Consider the following 14,077-nt stretch of genomic DNA (forward strand, 5'->3'; position numbering starts at 1 on the left):
GCGCGTCCCCTGTAATCCTCAGGTGTGTTAAGCGAACGTGGACATCTCTATGGTGCCCACGCGACAAACCGCTGCAGAATTGAGCGGCTCGGTTCAGTTCGTTGTGAGTCTCGTGATTCCGCGGGTGGACCCGGCTCGGCGGCGCAGCTTCCGCCCGAGGTCTCAGCCGCCCGCGGTCCGAGCGCCCCCGAGACGCGCGCTGACTGCAGGCCCCGCGGGATGTTGCGAGGCCGGCGGTCGTGGCTGGAAGCCCCGGGGCTGAGCTGGCGCTGGGCCGCCGCTGCCTGCAGGCCCCTCGCGCCGTGGCTCGGGTCGCTCCCGCCGAGATCGGGCCTCGGGTAGGGAGCGCTCGGGGCAGGCAGGGGAGGCCCGGGACACACACCCTCCAGCCTCGGAAGCCGCAGCCCTTCCCTCGGGCCCAGCCTGCGGTCGGGGCGCCGCTGAGCCAGCCCGAGGCCAGGGGAGGGGAGTAAGATTTCACCTCTCGTTGAAGGAGTAGCGGAGAATGCGTGGCCATCGACTCCCCAAACTACCTCATTTGTTTGCTTTTAATTTCTTTTTGGACAGCTGCAGATTTTATTAGCACAGGGTATCAAAAAAGGCAGGCTAGTAGCCCCACCAGTAAAAAGCCTTGAGTCTACACAGGAATGAGGCTTTACATCTTTTTTTTTTTTTTTTTAATTGTGGTAAAATATAAATAACATAAAATTTGCCATTTCAATCATTCTCAAGAATACAACTCAGCGGTGTTAAGTGTACAGGGTGGGGCAAAAGTAGGTTTACAGTTGTGGGACATGAACGCAGTGTTTATTCTTATAATTTATTAATTATTGCATTATTTTCCACACGAACAACTCTAAACCTACTTTTGCCCCACCGTGTACTTACACTGCTGTGCAGCCACACCGCCAGCCCCCTCCAGAACTTTTTCATCTTCCCGAGCTGAAATTCTGTACCCGCTGAAGGGCACCTCCCATTCTAGCCCCCACCTCCAGCCCCAGCCCCATTCTGCTTTCTGCCTCTATCTTGTGTGAGTGGAATCATGCAATATTCATCCTTTGCTGTTTGGATTCTTTGTCTTAACACCATGCCTTCGAGGTTCCTTCCCTCCTGTTGTAGCATGTGTCAGAATTGCCTCCCTTTTTAAGGCTGGCTAACATTCCGTCCTATGTCTTGTCCCACATTTCCTCCCCTCATCCATGGGTGGACGTTTGGGTTGCTCTTCTGCCTCTCGACTACCATGAATAATGCTTCAGTGAACGTGAGCAGATGTCTCTTCCAGATGCAGCTGTGCATTCTTTTGGATGTATGCCCCAAAGTGGGATGGCTGGATCAGTTCTACCTTTAATTTTTCCATAGCAGCTATACCATTTTACAGTCTCACCAACAGTGTGCAAGTTTCCAAATTGTTCATGTTCTTGCTCTCATTTATTTTTTGTGGGTAATGTTTGTAACCCACTGAGGACAGTGCCTGGTGTAGAGTAAAAAGCTCCACAAAGGTTAGCTGTTGTTATTTGGCTGATCAGAGGCCCCTTTTCCTTCCTTTCTTGTCAGCTATAGTTCAAGTAGCAAAGGCTGAATTCTCAGCATGTGATAGTTCTGATGTCCACTTTTAAAGCATCCTAACTTTTCCCATGTTGCTTTAGGGCATCCTGTAAAGGATGTTGTACATAGGTATACATATAGAGGATTGCAGTTTCAAAGCCAAACACAAGGTGGTAGATTAGGCAAAAGAAAAAGAAAGAAGAAGAAAAAAAAGGAACCTTACGTGGGAGGCTTTTATAAACATGAGCTCTGAGCGAGCATTAAGGAACAAAGCCTTCACTTTTCATTTTTAATTTGGACCATACTACACAAGATCAAGGTTATGTTACGAGGAAGTGAAAAGATTAAGGATGAAACTTAGGAAACTTAACAAGCTTTCTTTTTAACAGTTAACCTTACTGTGTTTTTCCTGTCACTACATCTAGTGCAGGTCTTTTAGTCTGATCTCTAGAGGGATGAGAGTAAAGAAGTCACTCTTTTGAAAAGAAAATCATTTGAAATGCTCTGAGCTATTCACCATTAGCCAAAATTTACTGAAAGACTGTATGGGACCTGGGAATATATTCCACACCAGAGCTGAAGAAATGAGTAGGAAACAGTCTCTGCTCCTAGGCAGGCTGGGAGGCCTCGTCTGCGAAGAACACTTCAGTGAAATTTGGGAGATCCACCCACAGTGGGGATGTCAGAATGTCAGAGCAGCACAGAAGGTGCTGAATCAGTCCAATGTTCATGCAGCTGCACTTGAAATTATTGCAAACACCCTCTTCAACTCACCTTTCCTCCTCCCGTGGGCTCATGTGTCACTACTTCTTCATTATATCTCTCTGTCTCATCTGGCTTAGCTTCTCCCTCACAAATTCTTATGTTTTGTTTTTGTTTATGCATTCTTATAATCACAATGTGACTCAACCAATCATTTTAAATACATCATCACATTTAATCCCTATGAGCTCTGTGAGGTAAGTATCACTTGCCCCATTTTATAAGTAATGCAACTCAGCTTCAGAGAGGTAAGTATTTTGCTAAACATCATATGGCTAGTAAATTTCAGAGAATTGTGAAATTTGAGCAATCTGACTTCAAAACCCATATTCCTAATTACTAAATCGTGCACTGTTGCAATTTTTTTTTTTCTCCAAATGACAATCTTATTTCTCTCCCCAGAGCATTGTGTGAATTGCGTCAATGGCTCCTGTTTGCTTAGACTTTAAACCTCGAAGCATACATTTGTAACTTGTTTATCAGACATCCAAGGCCATGCTTTGGTCACAGCCTACTATTTCAATCTCATTTTCCTTTATGAACATGTTCCAGCTGCACACAGGACTCACGTTTTCCCTCACACCCTATGACTCTCTTGCCCTTGGCTGAGGGAACAAATTGCCCCCCTGTAGGCGAAAGGTGAATGAACTTCATTCAGCTGTTACAAGGAAAGAAACGGAGGATGCTGGTGAACTGGGCCCATTTGGTGTGCCCAATATTGGGAAAGAATGGATAGTCCTTAAATTCCAAAAGTAACAGAAAAGAGGTGTAGTTTTCAAAAGCCCATTGCGTTGTTAGCCTGACATGGTTTATTCATTCATTTAGCAAATATTTCCTGAGGGCTTGCTCTGGGATTAAGCATTGGACTAGACACCAAGGACACATTGTGAGAAGTTGATATGTTTCTGCCTTCAGTTTGGTAAGGGGAGACAGACAATCAAATAACTATACAAGTGAATCAATTTCTTAAACACATGGGAGGTTGGCACACAGTTAAGTTTTGTTGAGTGAAGGAATTAATGAATGGATAAATCTAATATACTTAAGTTTTCCTTTTAGGCATTTAAATTTAATAAGCAAATCCTGTGTTTAACAAACAAAACCTTGCCAAATGAATAAATAACTATTCATTAAATGTATAAATATGGCAGGTGATACCTTCTCAATTCCAATAATAGCCTTAATAAAATTCTTACTCTTTCAACTTAAAGTTCTAAGTTTAAATCAATACTCAAAAATTTCAAATTGGAATCATAAGCTTCATTCATCGTATTCTTTAATATGCCATATTTTCTTAAAATGTGACACAGTTTAAATGAAAATTATAGACTTTCTTAACCCAAAATAATAGTATATATGTGATTTAATGATCATTTCTAAGCTTAAATTTAATCTTATGGGGGTTATAAGACAATCACTTAAAAACCACTCTATTTCCCATGTCTGGGGGTTGTGATTGCATATTGATTAGAGGGGTGTTTGGCTGGGTGTCAGGATTTCCTTCTCACCCCCAACCCTTTCCTTTTGGCTCATGAGCTATAAGGACACATGCCCAGGGTAGTAGCAGCCTTAACCTCATCACATATATGGATTGTGTATGGGAGATGATGAAACCAGCATTTAATGAAATTCATAGACTAGCAGCGGTCAGAGGTGGAGGGAAAGACCCCTGGTATTGCTTAAGTCTATGGATACCACTGTGTTTGAATTAAGACTTACCCTCGCCTCTCCTAACTGCATGAACCCACACATTTCTCATTTTACTGAAGCTAAGTTTCAGTTGGATTTTCATCACTCTTAACCTAAAGAATCCCAATATATTTATTATTCTGTATTAACCATTACCCTCCTATATTATCCCAGAGCTTCAGAAACCATTTTCTACTCTTAATAGCCTTGAAAGTACTTGAGGAATGAAGGGAGATGGGGAGAGGCTAACATCACCAAGGTGGTGGGAGTAAGGCATCGGTCTCAGAAGGCAAAATGAGGGGCTGATGGAGAACTGCAAAATTAGGGATACAAAGCAAGTAGTAGCCATGAGAAGACAAATGCTCTGGGGTCCTCTGAAATTGGGAGGACATCATTTGTGGACTGGAAAGTCAAATCATTTTGTATTGTGAAAGTGTGCTTCCCAGAAGGCTTAGATCTCTGGGTGACATTTCCTTGCTTTATACCAAGATAGCAAAATGTTTCAGCTTCTGGGAGTGTCATAATTTATTATGATACAAATAGGTTTAATAGTTAACTGTAGTAAAGACAAAAATAGCAGGAAGTGGAGCTTCGGGCAGGCCTGAGGACAAGCTCAGACTCAGAGGAGGGAAACATGGCATCCAGAAAAGATAGTGCCAAAGCATCTGTTGCGTTTGCTTGACTTGCATTCATTTCTCCTGGCAATAGTGCCTCCATATTTCTTTGGGGAACAATTCTTTACCTTCGTCTGATCCATATACTGGGAACTCCCTCACCCCTAGCTCCTGCATTGCCTGGCATTTCAGTTCATTTTTTAAAATACATTTTTATTGATTTCAGAGAGAGGAAGGGAGATAGAAACATCAGTGATGAGAGTCATTGATCGGCTGCCTCCTGCACGCCCTCTGCTGGGGATAGAGCCCACAACCCGGCATGTGCCCTGACCCGGAATCGAACTGTGACCTCCTGGTTCATAGGTCGACACTCAACCACTGAGCCACGCCAGCTGGTCCTTCAGTTCATTTTAATGAGAGTTGAGCATGCATGTAGCCATAAGGACTGGTTCAGTAATCTTTCCCAAGGATGGGGATTGGGTGGGGTGGTCAAAGCCTACCTGAAAAGGAAGACACCATCAAGGGAGGTGTGGATGGATCCAAAAAATGGAGAGAAAAACTTCTGGCAATGTTTTTTAAGACTCTGGATCTAGCCATACCTGAATTTAGAGATTCCTCTGGACTTTTCAGGAACAGGAGCCATGGAACTAGTCCCCTCTCAGCCCTGCTTTTTCTTAACTTCATCTACTTTGAGTTGGATTTTCTTTTGCATGTCATTACATGTGGTTTCCCCACTAGAGGGTGTAGCTTACTCACTGCATTTGTTCGAAGAGGTAATGCTGGCAGGCTGGCATTTACTGTCAGACCTGCTGGGATGGTGAGGAGTCCCAGCCACAGAGCTCACATTTCTGATAGGACCCCTGTCTTAGAAGGACTGGGAGAGCAGCCAGATCACCAAGGCATGGCTACAGAGACAGAAAATGGAATAGGACTAAAGTGCCAGGTGAATACTTGATCTCAAGAACCATAAAGATTCCTTAGTCTTAAAAAGAAAAAAGGTAAAGGCAGGAATGGCAAATAGGTTTGGTCTTCCATACGAAATCTGACCGCCAAGGCATGCCTGGATTGCTATGTTAAGAAAGATTTGGAGGCCAAATCCAGCTCAGTGGAGTGTACACACTATCATTGATTACTGGTACCTGGTATTGGCATGGGGGAAAGCAGGAGGGTGGGGTATGATAGATCCTGCCCATCTATGGGTGAGATGTTTCTCAGGAGGAGCACTGTTGGCATTTCAATGGTTCAGTCTTATCCCGCTGTGTGAAACTGTCCAGTTGATTGCAGGGCCTTAGTCCACTGAATGCTAGTAGTACCACTCCAGTCATTGTGATGAGCAAAAATCAAGTCCTCACATACTTTAAGTGCCTCTTATGAGAACAGTACCGTTCTATTTGAAAATCATTAAGCTTGACCAAGAGTGACAACTTGGATTTACCAGAATATTGAACTAGAGTTTCTAAAATTCTTTAAGACTAAATAGAAAAATTAGGATTTTTTGTTTTGTTTTGTTTTTTAGATCCTGAGACCAGACTAAAGGAATAGGGACTGAGAAGACAGATGGGAATGAAGACTCTCCAGCAATGGGAAGAAGATGCCTATGGGGACAGGGAGTCAGGTAGAACCTTAAGTAGGTGATAAATATGTCACCCCTGGTTGAGGAAAGGGTAGAGGGAGCCTCAGCTGTGGGGGAATGGGTGTCCTGATAAAAATTTGTTGGGGATACTCTCATCCCACCTGAGGGTCCCATGATCTGTAGCTATTTCTTTGGTCAGAGTGTCTTTATATGACAGTTCTCAGAGAGCTGCACCTCCACTCTGTACCTCTGAATCCAATGAATCCTTATATTATTTTTGAAACATGGTAGCATATGAGTGAGTGAATGAATGAATGAATGAATGAATGAATAAATAAATAAATAAATAAATAAATAAATAAATAAATAAATAAATAAATTTCCTACCCCTTAATTTAAGATTTCAAGTGTCACCTATTTTCATATACTTGATGCCCCTGTCAATGCCCTGGAGAAGGGAGAAAAAATGGTTTGCGCAATAGGCATGATATGGTAGCCACTTTCAAGTTTCACATTGGTCAATGCCCTCTAGCCGAAGACCACCAGAAATACTTTAGTTGAACAAGTGGGTTTGTTACTCATTGCTGAGAGAGAGAGAAAGCACATGGGAAGCCTAAGGCATCTCAGTAAAAGGATATTAGAAAGGATGTAGGATTAGGTTAATCTGGGGAAAAGTTGGGGAAGACCAGCTTTGCTCTGGATTGGAATCCCTCAGGAAGTGGGAATAATTCTGTAATTTGGTATCTTAAAAAGTCTTATTTAAAAGGAGGGAAGAAAAGCCAAAGGCTAGAGTTGAAATTGGTAGAGAAGCAGCAGTCACTCATATTAGTCTAGATAGGGGATGCTGGTATTTTGTAGGTAGGATAATGTTCATGTTTTCCCTGTGTTCAGATGTGCTTTTGGAGTGGCATGATCTTTGGTTACAGAGTAGTTTTGTCAGATGTTAATGTTCTTTACAATTATTTTAAACAGGAGAACATCAAGGCCCAGCTGTGAGCAGGCAGCCAACCTGTAGCAAAGTCAAGGTTGGCTCCTGGGTGTCATGGATTTTCCCTTTCTCACATTTTATCATTTTGTTTAACAATCATTCTTTTTTTTTTTTTTTTTTTGGATCCCTCACTGGATTGTAAACTGCACAGGGGCCTAGACCTGGTTTTGATTACCACTGAGGATCCAGAGTCTACCACATCTCCCAGTCTCATAACTACTTAAACACTAGTTACTGAATAAATGAGTGAATTGTCCAATTAGCCTATCAGACTGAGTTGCTTCAAGTCAGGAGTCTCTTCCTATTCAGCTCTGTATTTCTAGGAACAAACACAGTTCTGGCGCAGCTCATTAAATGTATCTGGAGTTAAAGAGGAGCTTTCCATAAGGTAAGATTTATTGATTTTTTAAAATAAGATAATATAAAGAAATTCATTTTTTGAAGGAAAGACCATGCTCAATTCAAATGGATTCACTCATGACGAACGAAGAAAAATCACGTCATTTTCATGTATTTTTGGCATTTTCCAATGTATTGAATATGAAGAGAGAAGTTCAAAGCTCTAAGAGAAATTGACATAAATATTTAGAGACCATCGGTAGAAACATAACCTTTCTTCCTCCTAACCTAGTGTACTACAGTAAGTATTTTAAGGGAAGAGAGGCCTTAATTTGTAACCTCCTGACTTATAAATAGCCCATCGCTAGAGACTTGCTTCTCCCCTTACAACACTCTTCACGCCAGGCACCCCTCTGCTTTATAATCATGGTGAAACATTATTAGAGCTTTTAACAAATGTGTAAACTTGTATGTTAAGAATAGAGGGAGGGGAAAACAATGAATCACTGAGGAACCCCAGAAAAATCGTCCCACTTTTCTGAACCAGATATTACCTTAGCTGTAAAATAACCATGATGGATATCTACTGAGTCTCTTCCTATATATTATTATATACATGTAAATTTTCAATTACAGTTTACATTCGATATTGTTCTGTATTAGTTTCAGATGTACAGCATAGTGGTTAGAAAATCATGTACTTTACAAAGTGGTCTCCCTGATGTTTCAAGTACCCGCTGGGCACCACACATAGTTATTACAATATCATTGAGTCTATTCCCTATGCTGTAATTTGCATCTCTGTGGTGATTCTGTAACTACCAGCTTGTACTTCTTAGGAAAAAGGAGACAGGGTCTTTGAGGCTCACCGTGACAGTGCTCTGTGAGGCCTCATTGCTGGGGGCAAAGAACATAATGACCAAGAACAAGATAAATATAGCAGCGTGGGAAACTCAAGCGAAAACGTGTCTTTTTCAGCAGACATGTAATAACAAAAAGCCAGTTACTACTACATTTTGTACTAAATGATAGTGGACTTTTGCTATTGCCTTTTTCACACACAAAAAGTGGTCCATTAAAAAAAAATTAATAGCCACAGAGGAGCTACTGTGAAATGACAAAAACATTGTTCATCTTCTGTAAATACTTCCTATTTGACATTGGCAAGACAATTGGAAGTCTTTTCCTTTTATGTGTAAAAAGCAAATAATCTCATCCTGCCTACCATGCAGTGTTGGTATGCGTCTCATACATCCCTGATTGGGAAAGTACTTTCTAAGTTATAGCAGGTTTATAATCATGTATTATTTATGGTAATAGCCTGGGAGTAAAAGTGTTTTATTTTTTTCTTTCCCTGCACCTGACACAGTGTCTGGAATTTACTAGGCATTCATTGAATGTTCGTGGGAGATGCTAAGAACTGTTTGGGAAATTGCACTCGTAGGTGTATACCCAAGAGAAATGAAAATGATTTGTATACACAAACCCTTGTACATGAATGTTCATAGCAACATTATTCATATTAGCCAAGAAGTGTCCACAACCCAATGTCCATTAATGGACAAATGGATAAAAATGATTTGGTGTAACCACATATACGATGGTATAGCCATATGGTGGTATTGCCATACATTATTCAACCATAAAACAGCATGAAGCACTGATACATTCTACAACCTGGGCAAACTTTGATAACTTTATGCTGAATGGAAAAAGCCAGAAACAAAAAGCCACATATTGTACGATTCCATTTATATTCATTGCCCAGAATAGGCAAATCCAGAAAGACAGAAAGTAGATTAGTGGTTGACAAGTCCTGGGTGATGGTAGAGTGGATACAGACTTATTTTAATGAAAATTATTCTGCAATTAGATAGTAGTTGTGCAACTCTGTGAACATGCTAAACACCATTGGATTATTTATGTTAAAAGTGAATTTATTATTTACCCTTCTTTTCAATTAAAGTACCCAGAATAAATCCTTATCACTACGTTATTTTTTATTTCCCTGAAACCTTAGTATCCTAGGGAAGGGGGCAGACAGTATATTTCAAGAAAGGATGAAAGTGAAAAGCTAATGGTAAGTTTGGGAGAAGGGGTAGCAATCATCTGTAGTTCCTCTTCCCTCTTAGGAATCTCATTGTGCACCATGGAATGATCATGACCACTTCTGAAGGCCTACGAGAAGAGTTTTTGAGGTGGTTTGGAAGTTACTGTTGTACCGGTTGGGAATGACTATGGTACAGGTTATATGGACTGAGTGGAAGAAAGGCTTGGCAAATCTGGAAGAACTACGGGCTAGGTATAAAGACCTGTTGATAGAAGGGTGACAACTATTTTGGTTTGTTTGAGATTGCCCTATTTTAGCCCCAAAAGTCTCCAGGAAAGTCCTCAGTCTCAGGCAAACCGGGATGGTTGGTCCCCTAGTTGTAAGCAACATAATAGGGAACCTGATGGCGATTATTGACTAAGGGCCTATTATGTGGTAGGCATTATGCTAAGCGCCCTTTATGCATCGTCTTTTTCAATTCCCACAGCCAAACTCTCAGGTACTTACTGAGGTTAAATGATCTGTCCTAGGTGATACAGTTTAAAGAGCTGAAATCCCAGTCCAAGTCTATAAGATAAGAATCTTCATTCTTAACCACACATTCAACTCTCAGAGATTGAGCCAATACAATATGATAAAAAAAAATTTGATTACCTATAAGGGGTGCTTCAAGTTTAAAATTGCTTTTTATTCACATTATCAATTCATTGCCCCCAAAACTATTTGTTTATTTATTTCAACAAGTACTTATGATGCCTTCTTAATGCCAGACATTGTGTTAAGTGCTAGGACTAAGTCACAAACCTGCCTCCTGGCCTCATGGAGCTTATGTTTGGTGATAGGCCAAAATAATGAAACGAAAATAAAATATCTGGGAGTTATGATAAGACTCATGAAGGAAACAAAAGCATATTAACATGGAAAATATCAGAGGAAAGTATATTTTAAGGAGGATAGTCAGTGAGGGCATCTATAAGGAAGACGTATTTAGGCTGAAACCCTAATGTTGAGGAAGTAGCCCTGTGAACAGCACAGTGAAAACATTCTTTTGGGAGAGGACAGTGTGCCCAAGGTCCTGAAGCAGGAGAGAACTTTGTATATTTGAAAATATTAGGAATGAAGAGTCAGTGTGGTCAGAGCATATTTAGCAAGTGAAGCAGTGAATATAATCTCAGGTTTGTAGATAAAAACTTGAGGTTTGGTTTGGAGGAAATTTGAGCCTTTCCAATATGATTAAGCACAGGGGCGGGCAGGGTTCACCCCAGGGTCCGCTGACTGTGTGCTGAGGCTTGGTGGTTTAGTCTTATCTTGAAAAGAGTGATTTTTCTTACAGTTTCAAACATTTTGGGAACAAAACCTTTTTTCAAATAAAATCTCATATTGAAACCTAATGTTCACAACAGGTAAAGGGAGGCTTCTCTGCTGGAGTTGGAGGAGGGGACTCAGAAGCTCAGTCCTTTAGTCCCAGCTACCCTCCCCCACCTGGGCTTCAGCCAGTGGAACTGAAGCGCCAAGGACATTGCTTTCAGTTTTCAGAATCACATCTCCAAAAAATGTGGAAGTGCCATCAGTCACCTACACATTATTTTCTCAGAAGAGGGTTCTGTTTAGGGTTTGGTGTTTTCACTTACATTTTAGCAAAGCAGTACACACAGGAATTCGGATATGTAACGTTATTAGAGGCGCATAATGGGCTGGCTCTTATGGAGCATAGTCGTTTCTGTTGTACAGGCTCCTGTAGATAATAACTGCACGAAATGTTCTAAAACAAAACTCACAGGTCAAACTCCATCCTGCAACGGTCTCTTAATAGCTTCTATTAGAAATACTTGGGAATTTTATTTTACGCAGAGGGGAGATAATAAAATGTGTCTCCTTTTAAACGTCAAACATTAAAACTTTCTGATCTTAAATTCAGCACCAGAACCTTTGGAATTCCCACTTAGCAAGGCAGCTGTGGCAGCCCAGACCCTTGGCTGCGTAATATGTATCTGTAACCTGTTAGAAGGGAAGGAGACCATTCTTGAAAAGTGGAAAAAAAAAAAAAGGCTGTAACTGCCCTGGCCAGTGCGACTCAGTTGCTCGGGCATCGTCTCAGCACCAAAAGGTTCCTGGTTGGATTCCAGGGCAGGGCAGTGCCCGGCTTGTGGACTCGATCCCCAGTAGGGGGCATGCAGGAGGCAGCCAGGTCGGTATTATAGTCTCAGACACGTTCCTCTCTCTTCCTCTCTAAAAATCAAAAAATGACTGTAACTGCTGTCTGGAAATGACTACAACCACTGCCCAGGTGCCTCTGGAATCCATTTAATCAGTCTCCCCCTAAGCCCCCTGCAGAAGGCTACTGCGATACCATGGGCCAGGAGTGAGAGGACTTGAATATGGGAAAAAGCAACAGATTTAGAGAGAGAAAAAAATTAAAAATGAAAACGAGGAGCTTTCATTGCCAGTGGTGTATAAACAGATAAAAGGGCAGTAAGAGGGATGAATCCTGGTTTTCCCCAGGATGTGTTTGGCATAAATGTTTGGATTGAGTCATAATGAATCGTTATTATGAAGATCAAAAATTGTCAAATATTAGCAGTTTCATATGGTTTAATATAGTTCAACTAATAGAAATACTATAAACCTAAGCCTGGAAAAATTCTTGTGCAAGAAATAGCAAACTTACCTTATGTGAAGTTTCACCAAAAATACCTGAAACAAAAATGTTCAGAAAAAAGGGTCAAGTAAAACAATGTAGTGTTGAGATGTGAAGAGTTCACTAGCCCACTAAGTAATCTCATAAATAACCATGAACGCCATAGAAAAATATGTGGCTCTTCCACACAAGGGTTATCTGGTCATGCCTGGTTCCCAAATACTGTTTGCTTCCTCTTATCAAGCCTGGGACATTTACTGTCCCATCTGAGAATTCGCCCTCTCCCGTCCCTAGGTGTCATCTGACCTTTGGCAGGGGAGGTTCAAACCTAAGCTTTATCCTCTGGGATTCAGCATATCATCTACTGCTGGGCTGCTCACTGTGTGGACCCATTTTAGAGAGATGTCTAGCTCTTGATAGTCATCCTGACTACCTGTGGACACAAATCTTAGCTACTTGTCTTTGTTTCTGATGATTGCCTGTCTTGAATATACTCTTTTTCCAAACTCTATCTGCTTCCAAGGAAGGCTTTTCCTTTGTTCAGGACCTCTGTGTCAACAACTTTTTACCCAAACTATGAACATTTCCCACGACCTTCATATTTTATGTTCTATTTTGCAGCCTCGACTTCTTTCAACTGCTGTAGCTGAGCCTCCTTGCCTCCCCCTGTACCTGTGCTGACCTGCCAGCAGATTTAGTTTTACATTGTGGGCTTCCTTTGTTGGTGTCATTTTGCTGGGCTTAATCAGAAAGCACTGAGCCCTCTCTCGATAGTTGATAACATCGGTTGTGCTCTATCAGTAAGCCATTCCAGACACGGACACTGTTTTGTGTAGAAGGCACGTGTGTGTGTGTGTGTGTGTGTGTGTGTGTGTGTGTGTGTGTATGCACACACACATGAACTACCACTGTGTGGGGAATGTGATGGGAGAGTACTAGGAAGAAGAGGGAGGAGAAATGAAATTATTGACTCAAAAGACCAGATTTTTTTGGTCAAATACTGATTATAGCTCTCATACGTCATCCCATAAAATATCCAAAGTCTGTGTATGGCAGTTCTTGGAATATTTAAAACATGGACTCAATCACTGATATTCGTTGTAGTTGAGGCAGTGAATTTTTAATCTCAGAGAAACTTCAAAGTTTCAAAGAATTCCTACATCTAGAAAATAGTTATCATTGGCTTGTTACTCGCTTGGAAGATCAGAGGTTTACTCCCTCCCCAAGGTTCTTTGATAAATACTTACGTGAGAAATAGCCAATAGCCAAGACAGCAACCAAGAAAGTTTTCATCTTTTCCATAAAGCACAATGCAACATTCACTAGTGTTCTCACAGTCAAGTTTCCTAGCAAATCCTCACAGGCTCAGTTCTCTTGATGATCCAGGGCCGTGGCCCCATTCTGAGAACCTCAGATCCCATTATGAAGTCATTTGCAAATGATCCGTTTACATGTAACGCCAAGGTTAAGTCACCAGGTCACCTAAGACCAAGAAGACTTCTTCTAGGAGAAAATATTTCTTTCTTAACAGGCAGTAGAGGTGCAGCATGACAGCATGATTTGACGTTGTTTTGTTTGATTGTTAAATTATTATTCAGTTCCATAGAAGTAATTCTGGTTTTACAATGAGCAAGAACAAAGAAATGTGGGGGGAAAAACAAAACAAATTTAGAATGAGGAAGTCTTGGGAACTTTTTCAAAATTTACATGTCTGCCTTCAACACCTGCTCCCCTTAACCCCAAAATTCTGATTCAACAGGTCCAGAGTGTGACTCAGACATATCACACACACACACACACACACACACACACACACACACACACTTGCATAGTACAACCTGGTTCATCTCTTTAATTGTGAATCAGTGGGTTAGGAGAC

At 41.3% G+C, this 14,077-nt stretch overlaps 1 long non-coding RNA gene across 1 annotated transcript in view; it reads left to right on the forward strand.

Moving 5' to 3' along the window:
- Positions 1 to 4,866: 4,866 nt before the first annotated feature.
- The window catches only part of LOC148093180 (uncharacterized), a 39,360-nt gene continuing 30,149 nt past the window's right edge, over positions 4,867 to 14,077 (forward strand). Inside the window, exon 1 of the long non-coding RNA XR_015714359.1 lies at positions 4,867 to 6,225. This is a non-coding gene — a long non-coding RNA (uncharacterized LOC148093180). The remainder of the gene's footprint in view (positions 6,226 to 14,077) is intronic.

This window comes from Miniopterus natalensis, chromosome 4 (genome assembly GCF_054644295.1).
Source record: "Miniopterus natalensis isolate mMinNat1 chromosome 4, mMinNat1.hap1, whole genome shotgun sequence".
In the NCBI taxonomy this organism is placed as follows: domain Eukaryota; kingdom Metazoa; phylum Chordata; class Mammalia; order Chiroptera; family Miniopteridae; genus Miniopterus; species Miniopterus natalensis.